General features: G+C 40.0%; 1 long non-coding RNA gene across 2 annotated transcripts; it reads right to left on the bottom strand.

The window, feature by feature from the left end:
• Positions 1-2,815: 2,815 nt before the first annotated feature.
• Positions 2,816-11,295, bottom strand: LOC109368261. Of its 2 annotated transcripts, XR_004160961.1 has the most exons (4): positions 10,825-11,295; positions 10,595-10,684; positions 6,920-6,982; positions 2,816-3,058 (listed from the first exon to the last, which is right to left on the bottom strand). It is a non-coding gene; the product is annotated as an uncharacterized LOC109368261 (long non-coding RNA). The 2 variants fall into 2 exon arrangements; XR_004160960.1 differs by having other exon boundaries at positions 10,595-11,295.
• Positions 11,296-11,323: the final 28 nt, after the last annotated feature.

Raw genomic sequence — 11,323 nt, 5'->3', positions numbered from 1 at the left:
GTGGTGACACTGGAACAGGTTGCCCAAGGGGGTTGTGGATGCCCCATCCCTGGAGTCATTCAAGGCCAGGCTGGATGTGGCTCTGGGCAGCCTGGTCTGGTGGTTGGTGATCCTGCACATAGCAGGGGGGGTTGAAACTAGATGATATTTGAGGTCCTTTTCAACACAGGCCATTCTATGAATCTATGATTCTATGATTCTATGAAAAAAATTATTTTATTTTTTTAAGTTCAGAGTGTACAGCTCCTGGATCTGGGGAGGCTATGTTTGCATTGCTGCAATACCAGGAGATAATTAGTACATCCCCTGCTTCTGAGAATGAGTGCATGGACTGCATGTACAATATCCTGTTGCTCGGTGCTTCTCATTTGGCTTTCTCAGACTCCCTATTTTGAAGATGATACTCCCAGAGCCTTTCTGTGGTGCTGTGCAGCGTTACTTTCAAGTGATATTAACAGGGATGATATTGATCTGAATATATTCCCAGAGTGATCCTTGGAGCAAAATTTGTTGAACGAGTGTTATTTACAAATTCACCCCAACGTACAAAAGAAATTCAATTCTTTTTTCAAAGCAGAGTGATAAAAGGATTCTGGCAGTGGGATCAGCCTTGCAAATCAGAGCAAGGCTGTAAGTGCAGGACAGCCATACCAACAACAAAATTGAAAGAGGAGGTGGGGAGGTAGATAGAAAACGAAATACAATATCTAGGAGAATCCTGTAATTAAAATCAGATAGAATATTCGTGCTTTGCAAATGATACAAACTGAGACAGTTTTAAAAAGCTATTACTAGTACTCTACTATGGGAGTTCAATGTATTTTCTGCCCTAAGGCTCTGTTCAGCAGAAATGTTAAGCAGGACTTCTCTGTACAGGAGCCTGAATACAGTAGAATGGGCTTCTTCATCTTTTCATCCTATTCAGCAGAAATTTGACTGTCCCATGAAAATGTTTCGCAGTACTGCTGGGAACTTTTGCACAGAGCCAAAGAGAGGTGAAGCCTTCATTATACTACCCCTCTCAATCCCCGCCGGATCACTGTCTATTCATTTCACTACAAAGCCCTGTTGCATCCTGCCACAGAAATTAATTTAATATTTTCATCTGAAGTGAAAGTGGCATTGAATGAAATCACCAGCAGTGCACGGGAAAAAAAGCCTAGAGAATACATTTACAGGCGCTTTGCGCAAGAGCAAAATATGGCATCAGGCAGCTACAACAATTGGGATGAAGCCAAGATGACAGGTGTCAGTGTGCTTTTTCTTCACTGACCATGAGAAGAAGACAGAGATCAGAAAGTCTGAGGTCCCTGCCAGAACCAGGTCTGGTTCCTTTGGTAGCAGGACAAGCATAAAATTTCCCCCATGGCAGATGATTCATTTGGTAGATGGAAGACCCTAGTGGCAAGCATACCTCTGCCATAAACAACATGGTTGCAGTATGAGTAGGTTTGGTCTGATACTTGGTTATTCTCTCCTATCTTTCCCTGCTAAAGAGCTTAAAGAAAAGATTTTTCGGGCTGCCCAAGACATTTAAACTCATAACTATTGTTGGAAAGAGGCCTTAAAATCTCCTTGGCAGGCTGGGAAACCTCAGGCATAGTGTGAGACATTCTTTGTATTACTGTGATTTTCAGCCAGGCTTATGTATCTGCCCAAGTTTTCCCATGTGCTAATGGGAGCTGAACCTGTTCGGAAAGCATTTTGTAGAAACAGTTGGCTCATTACCTCCTGCCTGGAAAGGAGGTCAAGGCACACTCTGGAGAGTGATGCTGGAAGGTATGGACTGCTCGTTCCTGGGAAAGGAGAAAGATCAACTGAAAGTGAGGAGAGAACTTCAACAGCCTGTTGATTTCTTCACTAATATGAAACTTCTGGGAGCATATGATAGTCAGCAGAAGTAGGATTCTTTTCTCAAAGGTGATTTGAAGCGCAAAGCTCACTGAAGGTCAATGGGACTCAAGTGTGAACGTACACATCCTGAAAAGGATGGAGCATCCTAAGTTCAAGTTACTTGGAAGATGTAAATTCCTTTTCTAAATCCTTCAAACTTTTTTTTTTTCTGCTTTACCAACTATATGCCCATATTTTTATGCCTGTAGATTAATTTAGAAAAAAAATTGCTAGAGAATATTACTGCACTTTATTTTCAGGTGTGTAACTTCATATGCCTCGAAGTGACTTGATCCCTGCTTGCCCACCCCCACCCCTAAAAGCCCTCATTTCAATATGAGAAGTGACCAGAATTTGCTGATCAAATTTTAACGTATTTCTTGAGCCTCAAGGTCACGGGAGGGATTTTCAGAAGTGCTCAGCACTAGCATTATTATACCTCATTTGAATTTTACCCTTCACTTCAAAGTTAGTGATGCTAGCTCAGTATGAGAGCTTTTGAAAATCACACTGCATTGATTTAAATCTCTCAGCCAGTGATTATACTTTGCACTGACACCACAGGAGTAAATCAGGGGTGTGTTACAATCTCAGGACTTGCTTCAGCAGTTCAGCCCAGGCACATCTTTTCAGAGAAAGATGCTAGACATACTTTCTGCCCTGGTTACACTGTACAACTCCTTGACATAGCAGTAGTCTCTTTCAGAAAGAATGTTTTCTTGACCACCTTTTCCCAAATGCCTGGTTGCTTTATAATATAAAAACAGTAATAGGGGTTTAGTTTTCTTAGTTTTACACTACATAGAGTTGTCAACATGAGTATTAAAGTTTATTTAGTGACATTCAAAATGCTGTTCTTTCTAAACAAAGAAATCAAGAGAGAAAATAATTTAATTTAATTCTTCCCAGTGAAAATGAATACCAAAATCTCCAGTGAGTAATCTTGCTTCCAAAAAGTAGCTCATTTACTTTACCAACCACTGTAGAGTATGTGACATATGAGAAGTGGCACAAAATAGCCTAAATGTGATATTTATAATAACAAGAAATCGGATAAAGAATGGAATTGACCTTACCTCTTTGCCTCCAGATAAAAAATGTGTACTGAGCTTCTGATTTCAGGGGGATGATCAGTATGACTTAAGTCAACTCTTTACGATCATGCCTGAAAAAAACAGAGGAAATTTATTTTTATTATTCTTACCTGGAGATTTAAGTTACACTTATTGATACAGTTATTTTCCATTAAAAAAAAAAAAGACAGAATTGTTGAGAACTGCAAATGTGCCATTTTTAAATTTTAATAGATTTTTCTTGCATTAAGTTATCTGCATTTTTCAGAAGTCCTCTTTCATATGAATATATGACAGCACAGGGAGGGACCTTCCAAGGACTGAAGTGAAAGTAAAAGCCCAGTTGTTGAATTAGTAACCCATTGATAGTTTGTCCAGGGCCCTAAAACCAGATGGCATTTTGCATTTAGGTGGCCAAATATTTTCTGCAGTTGTAATCTGGCTTTTTCTTCTGAAGTCAGTAAGTGCTGTGTGCATATCAAACAGAATTTAGTTCTTTCTTGTGATTCAGTGTGTTTGATTGGCTTGATCCTTTGATCCAAATAGAAGACTAGAATGAGATAGGTGGAAAAAATAGGGGGAAATATATGGAGATACAGGAGGGCAGGATGGAAGGCAAAAGAGGAATGTGTTTATAACATATCAGGAGAACAAGGGAGACTGCTATAACTGGAAAAAAGCTTTGAGCTGAAAATGGAAAGAACACCATTTAATTGCAAGTGATGGAGTTGAGACTCCCAGAAGAGCTCCTTCCTCAGGAGAAAAGTCAGAACTTATAGGTGTACAGGCTCCTAACGCCTTTTTAAGTCAAATAAATCTGTGCTTTGCAGGATGAGTCAGATATATAAATGTGTTTGGGATCCAAGTCAGAGATGCAGATATATTTACAAACCTAGTTTTCTGGGCTCTTGAGCCTTATGTGTTGAGTAAATCAGTGTTCCAGAACAGAGAGGTGGTTGATGAACGCAGCAATAGCGAAAACTTCCATAAACCAAATATTGAATACATTTCTAGAGCAAGGAGAAGCGATTTTACTCTTATAATGATACAGTAAGATTCAGGAAAAGCCTCAACATCCTGTCTTCCATTATATTGATACTGTACCTTCTGCAGTTTTTGATGTTATCCTTCTCTTGCTAAGAAAGCCATGAGAGTGTACTTATACCTACTATCTGCACATCTTCACTGATATTAAGCATATTTCTGAGGCTGTGTAAATCCTTTCTGTTGATGAAGGAGAAGGAAAGCAGGAAATAAATATATTCAGAAAAATCTTGATATTTCTCTAAAGTATGAGGACTGCTCCGAAAGTAATGCCTCCTATTTTATTACGTTGGTCCACAACACCAGAGGCAGATGTTGGAAGCACTACAGTAGAGTCTGAACCTTCCCACCAATACTGTTACATTTTGTTGCCGTGCAACAGATGGGAGCAGAGGGGCATTCTGACAAAATGATGTCTGACATGGAAGTGTATATGAAGCAAAGGTGTGTCATTGAATTCCTCCATGAAGAAAAAATGGCATTCAATGACATACATCAACACTTGCTGAACATTTATGGAAACCAACCAGTGTATGTGAGCATAGTGAGGCAGTGGGTTATGTATTTCAGAGGTGACAACAGTGATGTGAAAGACAAGCCCTGTTCTGGATGGCCATTCACAGCTGTCACACAAAGAAATTAAGAGCATCTTGACCATCTCATCCACATCAATCAGCCACTGCTGGTAACTGTGTTGAAAAATACTGCTTTGTAGCTGAGAATTTGTTCTAACAAATAGTGTTATTGTGCTCTTCATATCCGATGTAGTTTCCATGGAAATAAATAAGAAGCATTACATTTGGAGTGACCTACTCATTTTAGATTTCTTCAAGTTGTGCTACTTTTTGAATTATTACAAAGAAAATACGTGCGTGCTATCAGAGGGATAAATGTATATTGGTCCAGAAAAGGTCTCAGAAGGTTGCTTGTCTATTCAGTTCTTCCAAGAGAGTATCAAACTGTACTCCTGTCCTTTTTGTAGGTTATTTAACCTCTTCTTAGAGATTTTCAGTTTGTCTCCAAAAGGAACATATATGATCATCACCTGCTTTCACCTTTAGATGTTTTTTCTGCGTTTAGTCTGAATCTTTATTGCTGTAATGTAAATCCATCCAGCTTTCTGTTCTCTTGCTTTTGATGAGATGGAACAGTTATTCCCTTTCTCTTTTATATGGATGAAGACTGTTACAACATCTCTCCACAGCCCTCCTGTTAGCCTAAGTTACGCCAAGCATTTATTTAACTCTTTCCCTTTAGATAAAACATTCTCCAGACCTCTGATTGTTCGTACTAGTGCTCTTTTCTTCTCTCCAATTCAGCCAAGTTTCTGGGAGTGTGGTACTCCAAACTGGACTTAGGAGTCCAGCTAAGGCTTTGCCAGTGCTGAGCGGTGCACAAGGGATCATTTTGTCTACCTTAATGTCTTCACCCTTACTCATAGATCTCAACGCTTATTACAATAAAGTGAAGGTTTTGACTCTTATTAAGCTAGTGATTCATTGTAAACTCAAAACTCTTTCCTGTAGAATCATTATCTAAGCAGCTAGTACCTATCCCTATGTTTGTAAAGTTAACCATATATACCTAAATTTAATCCCTCACAATTGTTCGTATGGAATCACAGATTACTTTTTTAGAGCATTTTTTCCAATTTGTCACAATCATTCTGAACTCTCATTCAAAACACACATTGCCTTCCAAAGCTAAGATTATCTCCAAATTTAATACTCCCCATTTCATCACATAGTTCATAAATGAGAATATCATACAGTCATAAATGACAGTGTGAGAAATCTGGCAAGATTCTGATTTGCTGCTTCTTTTCCCTTCAACCTTTAGAGTAATAAATGTTATTTGGAGTCAAAGATTTTCTAGCAGGAGACAGGAAAGAGAGTAGGTGGAAGGATTTGTCTGTATTGACAGAAGATCACTAGATGTCAGACTGCCATTGGAGACATGCTGAAGAATCTTAAATTGTTGCCTCATCTGCAGGCACCTGATGTTGCTGTACCATTGTATTTCCAGAACAATCTGAGTGAGCAGGATCAGACTGGATAAAGTTATGTGAGTTGAGCAACAAGGGAAATGAAAGAGTGATGGAAAAAAAAAGAGACAAAGAAAACAAGATGAGGAAGATAGTTGCACATGGAGAATAATAGCCTGAGGAATTCCAGTTAAGTGAGGGCTGCCAAAGTTCAGCCACAGTCTTTGTCTCGATATGTAGGGTAAGCTCTTTTTTCCCCACAGCGGATCTCCAAAGGGATTAAAATGCCTTCTGATATTGCTGTTGTCTATTGACACATCACTAATAGTTGGAATCCCCTCTACTTTGGGGTGCATGATGTAGAAGGGATCAAAGGAGAGTAAATTCTGCTCCTATGGCACTGATGGTACTCAGGAAAAGGAAAGGACACAATTTATCTTGCAATTGCATGGAAGAGGTAACATACAAACTCAGGTGAAGGAGTTTTTGGAATTTTGGTAGTCTGGTTAATGAGGATGCCAAAGACTTAGAAATGTGCTGAGAGGATCATGTTTCAGCCACCAGCAAATATTAGACAATGGTATTTCATGATTCTTCATGACCCTCCCCTCTAATAATCAGAGGAAATCATTAATTTCCTGATTCATTTTGCCTTTCCTGAAAGTTTTTCCACCATAGCCAAGAACTAAATACATCTCATTCTCATTGAAACAGACATTGTCTCTAAGCCTCTGTTAACGTGACTTTGTGATGAGGAAAATGTTACTTCCATACAATTCATTCCAGTTCTCTAAAGCATCTTCCCAGTTGAGCTGGAGAGATGGTCTTAAAAGGGGAAGGAACAGATTATAAGATGACAGTATTCAGAAAATACAGGAAAGCTATGTCTCTCAATGTGGCTTCAAGCTCTGCTCTCTTTTCTTACCTGGTCTGTTCCTCTGGTTTGTTACCATTGTCTTACCCCATGTGCATCTTTGCTCCTATTCATCTGAAATAAATAAATAAATAAATAAGTATTATACAGAAGCCAACAACACTTTTGGCAGTAGAGAGATAATATATTTCACTGTCAAACACACACCTTTACTCCAGGATTGCAGAATATCTCTGAATGTCAAAGTAGCCTTGCAGGTTCTAAATACGATATCCAATGCAAGGAGAAAGGAAGGGTACAATTTCTTCAAGAGTTCTGAAGTTCCAAAATTTGTATGAATTATATAATAGTTGTATGAGTTATATAATCACAGAATGGCTTAGGTTGGAAGGGACCTGAAAGATCATCTAGATCCAACTCCCCCAGCCATAGGCAGGGTTGCCAACCACTAGATCAGGCTGCCCAGGACCCCACTCAACCCAGCCTTCAGAGATGAGGCATCCACAACCTCCCTGGGCAACCTGTTCCAGTTCCAGTTTTTTACCCTCTGGGTAAGAAATTTCTAACATCTAACCTAAATCTACCCTCTTTTAGTTTAAAGCCATTTCTCCTTGTCCTTTTACCATCAGACCATGTAAAAAGTTGTACCCTTCCTTCCTGCTTGTAAGCTCCATTCAAGTACTGGAAGGCTGCAATGAGGTCTTCCCAGAGCCTTGTCTTCTTGCAGCTAAACAAGTCCAGCTCAACCTTTCTTCATAGGAGACGCACTCCAGCCCTTTGCGGAACCAGCTCCAACAGCTCTGCATCCTTCCTGTACTGAGGGCCCCAGGCTTGGACACATTATTCCATATGGGGCCTCACAAGGGCAGTTTAGAGGGGGAAAATCACTTCTCTCTACCTCCAACCCCCAAACTGTTTTCCTCAGAACTTCTCTCAATGAGTTCCTCTCCCATTCGATACTCATATCTGGGATTGCCTCAGCCCAGGTGTAACACTTTCCACTTGGCCTTGTTAAACCTCACTGGATTCTCATGTGCCCACTTTTCAAGTCTCCAGGTCCATCTGTATGCTGTCCCTCCCATCTATTACATCAGCTGCACCCCTCAGCTTATTGTCATCAGTATGAGTAATGACAACCTTCCCAAGGTACAACAAAAAACGTGTTCATACGATAAATTATATTACATGTAACATGGCATTTTTTTCCTAGTTAGCACTGACTGTATATTTCCACATTTAAGTAGATCCCTCTGTCACACTGTATACAGTTCCACTTGGTCTCCCATTTCCTTTGCGTTCTCCAACTAAACTGTAAATGTCTCATTTACAGATGCATAGATGGAAGGGAAGCTCACTGAGCTCTAACATCCCTCCAGAAAGAAGGATGACTTTTGCCACTGTAATCTTCGAGTAAATTGCATAAAGCTGTTAACATTTTTATAGGTGACTGCATAATATTATTGCATAAATGAATTTGACAGATTAATGTATTTTACACAACTTCCCTAGGAAATAATATAAGTAGTATCAATAAATGAAAAGCAAAGTACTTCATTATGTTTTATAATTTATAATTTATATTTATATTAAAATCTGTGACCCATCATAGTGTTGTAGACATATAAACCAATTTTGAATGGCAAGCAGGTTGAAATAAATTTCTAAAAACTTTTCTCCTGGCATCTCACTGAAGTGGGAAGGATGACACAATAACTCTTGCCCCTTGGAAGTAATATCATGAATTGCACATTTCTTGAAACTGGACCCTTTTTTTTTTCTTCTTTTTTTTTGGCAAGAACGCCAATGAATTAACAATACATAAATAAATCTTCCTTGAATAATTTAGTCAGCTTTAGTTGATGGCCTGATTCTAAACTCACAGAAGTTTTGCACTGATATAAGCAAAGGTTACAAAGGTAATGTTCCCAATTTACAAAAACCTTCAGGTCTCATCTGGTATTTATTTACCTTGCAAAGCCTTACTCCTTTGGGTCTAGCACTACAAAACACTTCTGTACAGAAGGCATGAGAAGTTACACTGATTTAACACTGAAATATTAGATATTCATCACTGTCTGTGGGATTCACCTATTTGTCCTTACTCATGCAAGTAGAGTTTGTTTTTTAAAAATCCCCTATGCAGTTAAGCCATTTTTACTGACTGGAAATTAATATTTTCAATGCAGAGAACAATGCACTGACAAAAGAAAATAAACTGCATTAGAAATTATCTTTAGAAAAAGAATGAAAATAACTTATTGGTTTTTACTTGTTCAAGTACTTAGGCAATACTAAACAATTGCTGAAAATATGTCCTGTTACAATAACTGTAATGTAGTCTGTAACCATTACTATTTCACTACTAGCTTAAGTAAGGTTGCTGTTATTGCTGTTGTTGCTTATATATATATACAGCTTATTTAATCACGAGGTTAATAGAAATCTTCTGCTTAATTTAAGCTTTATTCCTCATTTCTTCATGTTGTTGTGAATCTTTGTATCATTTATGTAGTGAGGAAGTAGCTTGGGATGTGAATGCGAGGAGGTAGTCATCATCTGTAATGCAACTTGTCTCTTTCTAGCTGAAAGACTTTTTCTGGAGTTCCTGCTTTTGGGAGTTTGTTGAGCCAAGCCTCTGGTTAGTGAAGAAGGAAGTCCTAACTTGACACTTTGAAATCAGGAATTTTACTTATGATCTTGATCAACGTAGGAGTTTCTTCAAAGCTAAGCATTAAAACCCTGAAAATCATTATGATTTTGATTTTTTTTTTTTTTTTTTTTTAATACTGACTGTTGGATTTGCCTTTTAATCTTGAGATATTATTGCTTCTTTTCACCACTTCCTCATACAGCGGACTCCTCTTCCAGGTGACTAGTGATAGAACCAGAGGTAATAGCTTCAGGTTGCACCAGAGGAGATTCTGGTTGTAAGTTGGGAAAAATGTATTCTTTGAAAGAGTAGCTAAGCTTTGGAACAGGCTGCCTACGGAAGTGTTGGAGTCACCATCACTAAAGATGTTAAAAAAGTGTGTAGACGTGGCACTGAGGAACGTGGATTAGTGGATATGGTGGTGATGGATTGATGGTTGGACTTGATCATCTTTGAGGTCTTTTTAATGGTTTTAAGACTTCAATGATTTTATGATTCTATGATTTAAATGTAAGAAGTTATTAATGTTTGGACAAAATATATCTGAGAAGTTTAAGGTAAATTGAGTTCAATGTTTTGAACTCCCAGCATGTTATACTCTGGTATAGCTTTAATTACAGTATATTTGATGTAAGTTTGGTGTGCATAGGTGTCTTTAATTAGTACTGACATTAATTTGTTATTAAAATTGGCATCCAGGCACATCTGGAGTGCAGCGGTGTTTTAAATAATTACTAATTATTTAGGGTGAATTTCAACATCATGTTTTCCTGCTGCTTAAATAAAACACCAGCATGCAATCACTGCAGACATGGAGTATCTGCGCATTGAGGCTCTTGTCCCCAGCACTTTGCCATCAACATGCATGTTAAAATGCGCCCTCCATTTTGAGTGTTATCAGTAAAATTATTCTGAGCACTACTTTTGGCTTCCAACCCCACTCCAACAATGCATCAACGAGACAGTAAACCCAATTCTAGGGCTCCAATTACTGCATAAAAAAAATATAAAAATACTGCAGCTACACAGCCAAACACTGACACGCTAAAAATTTATGCTGCTCGCTTAAGACGTACTTAAAAAGTTGTCAGCAGGCTTGATGCTGGGATCTGGTGTTGACCTGAGACTGGGTCATGGATCTGTAGAACAAGGTGGTGTGTACAGATCTGTGGAACAAAGTGACACAGAGGTGATGCACTCCCTTCCACACAGACCCAGATGGCACTTATGGTGCTCAGTGGGTCGGTGGCACGTGTAACTGCTGCACGGCTTGACTGAATTGGGCAGAATATCGTCTAACACTGACCCTTCCACGTCGGTTTAAAGCTTTATTTAGTCGCCGAGCAGAGGCCGTGGTACTACCCCCTGGCAGCAGATCCGCTCCAACACGGGTGGGAGCCTCAGAAGTTGCGTTCCTCTCTCTGTTGCGGTCCCACTGGGACACGGGGCCCGCACTGAGGGGATCCCTCACAGCCGCTTCCAAGGGCTGTCCCGGCGGCTGAGGGAGAGGCGGGGAGCGAGAAAATGGCGGGAGAGAGCGGGGAGAAACGTCCCCCTCCCCAGCAGCGAGAAGCCGCGTACCCCTCAGGCGAGGTGGGCCCTGGGGGACTCCTAGGAAGCGGAGAGGGAAGCTGCCCCACCGAGGGCAGCCCAACCCCTCCCCCCACACGCAGGCCCTCGCACTTTGTTGTCGCCTCGCCCACCGCGGCGACGGCGGCGGCGGAGCGGGCAGAGCGCATGCGCGGTGCTGAAGCCCTCCCCCCTCCCTCCTGTTCCATCCGGGTACCGCCGCATTAGCATGAAGA

The sequence above is a fragment of the Meleagris gallopavo genome, chromosome 1 (assembly GCF_000146605.3).
Source record: "Meleagris gallopavo isolate NT-WF06-2002-E0010 breed Aviagen turkey brand Nicholas breeding stock chromosome 1, Turkey_5.1, whole genome shotgun sequence".
In the NCBI taxonomy this organism is placed as follows: Eukaryota; Metazoa; Chordata; class Aves; order Galliformes; family Phasianidae; genus Meleagris; species Meleagris gallopavo.
The sequence above is the reverse complement of the archived record's forward strand: the minus strand, read 5'-3'. Positions and strand labels throughout refer to the sequence as shown.